Genomic DNA, 2,556 nt, shown 5'->3' with positions numbered 1-2,556 from the left:
CCCCGCCGCTCTGGCCGCCCGCCGCCCCGCCGCCCGTCGCCGCTCCGCCCCCTGCAGGTGAGGTTTCTTCTCTTTTTTCTTTCTTTTTTTCTTGTTGTTTTTAGGTTGATTACATAGGTTAATTAGTTAGTTAGTTGTTTTTTAGGTTAATTACTTACTTAGTTAGTTATTTAATTAGTTAGTAGGTGGTGTTTTACCCTAATTAGTTAGTAGGTGGTGTTCTGTCTAGCTCATAGCACAATGTTTAGCTCCAATTTAATTTAGCCATGTTTAGTTTCAATTGCACTAATACAATTACTAATTGATTCCATATTACTACATTAACCATATCTAGTTTTAGTTTTACTAATTACTACTCCTAGAAAACAACCAGGTAAATAATTAGGATTAGGATGCATATGCATCCCTTTTCTTTTGTTTCTTGAAAATCAGAAAAGAAAAAGAAAAGGCAAGTTTAGTCATCATTTGTCAATTAGTTGGCTAATGGTTTCTAGAATTATTTGACCATGGGCATGGACAGGTACCAACTAGGAAAGGTAGAATTTTGCACAAAGGGGAGGTGGTGATTAAACCCATAAAAGTGAGGCAGTACAATGGAGGGACCCAAAGGGTGCTTCCCACTAACAAGGAATTTCACTCCACTCAAACATAGCTAATGGCTAATAATTAGTGGCAGGGTGATCTTAAGCACCTAGCTCCTGCCTGTTGGGACCTGACAATGCTGCAATATTTGTATTTCTACAGAAAAAAACATTCTTATTTCAATTTGACTTCACACAAAGAAAGAATCCCTTACTTTACTTTAATTTGTTTCCTCAGAACAACATTCGACGGTATCTGAAGTATACCCAAAATGAGTATATCATCATAAGAAAGAAATGTCCTGTAATTAATTTGAGAATATGGCTAATATCTTGGTCTAATCAGCTAGAACTTTTTAAACTCTTTTATAGCTTGTCTATGCAAATACTAGTAGTTTAGACTGCCCTAACAAGTGCTTTAGGCTTGCTTGGCTTAACTGAAGAGTTGGTATGATCAGAAAAGTCTAGTTCCTCCCTATGGGAGGCCTAATCTTTCAAGATATTTGAATGACAATAGACTGAAACATGGTGCCAAAAAGTGACTGTTGGCACTTGAGCACATGCACTTTCAAGATTCCATAATTGCCATAGTCAAAAAAAGATTATCAGGGTCAGCTGTGGTAAAAATTTGAGCTCATGGAGAACAGTGGAAGGGGTAAAAACTGTGGTTTTGGTAAAATTACAGAAGGTGTTTGATGATGTTTTTGGCAAGTAAATGAAAACTCCTTGCCATGAGATTTAACAGGATCAAATAGTAGATAGATCTAAGGTTTACCACCTAGTTTGAGAGCATTTGGACATGTTTGGCAATAGACATAAATGGTTTTGAGGGGTTCTGGTGATGTCATCTTGTTCTCCAAGAGATGATACTTGGCAAGATAACCAAATATGGCATTTTTGACATACTAGAATTTTCTTGGAATTTATAGAGAATATTTCCTTTGTAAATATTCAAACAGCTTGAAATATCATAAAAGGGTTTTTGATGGATTTGACCAATATTTTGAACATGACCGTGTGTTGAAACTCTTATATATGGACAATATATGTCCAATGAGCTTCCCTAAATTTTCTCAAATATTTTTGAAACAATAAAATAATTTTAACCTATTAAAGACCATTTCTGGCCTTAAGAAAAAGCCTTTAATTAGTTAGTTAGTTATTTTTTTAGGTTAATTACTTACTTAGTTAGTTAATTTTTTAGGTGTTGTTTTCACCCACCAAATATTTTATTATATTTATGTTGTACTAATTTCGTTTACTCTTTGTCATTGTAGGTGTTGACAGATGGTGGGCGCGGGTCGAGAGCGCTCTGAGCCACCTTCTTCCTTGGTGCGCGCTGGGAGGGGTGTTGTTATTCCACCCCAGCACCTTCGGAGAGCACTGGTAGACAGCATGCACACTTCGGCGGGCGCTTCTTCTTCGGCCGGGAGAGGTCCGGGGAAGACGAAGAGGGGTGTAGCTAGAGGTGGACGTGGCGGCGGGAGAGGTAGGAAGGCTGTTGTGCCTTCCTCACTGCCACCCCAGCTGATTCTTCGGACCACCGGAGTGCTCCGTCTCAGGTGGACCCATCAGACTTGGACCCATCTCGGACTCCGGTCGACGAGCCTCGGGTCGCCGAGCCTTTGTCCCACGAGACTCGGGCCCCAGAGTCTTCATCCCACAAGACTCGGAGGCGGCTAGGGTTCTCGAAGCCAACTGCAAGCGCCTACTTCAGAACTTACAGCACGAGGCTAGGGTGCAGGCTGTTCGAGACTACTACGCCTCGACTAACATTAGGAGGGCCAAGAAGAAGTGTCGCGGCAAGTATCTGAGTAAGGAGAAGTACATGAAGGTAATTACCTATTCTTAAGGCCTTGTACTTAGTTTCCTTGATTTCATTCGTAGGCGTAGCGCTGAAATTTCTCTTTGCCAAACTTAGGTGCCTCCGAGATGGTGTGCGGATATGATGAACTGTTGGGAGGCGTTGGTGGAT

The sequence above is a fragment of the Triticum aestivum genome, chromosome 2D, assembly GCF_018294505.1.
Source record: "Triticum aestivum cultivar Chinese Spring chromosome 2D, IWGSC CS RefSeq v2.1, whole genome shotgun sequence".
Taxonomy (NCBI): domain Eukaryota; kingdom Viridiplantae; phylum Streptophyta; class Magnoliopsida; order Poales; family Poaceae; genus Triticum; species Triticum aestivum.
Note: the sequence above shows the minus strand (reverse complement) of the source record.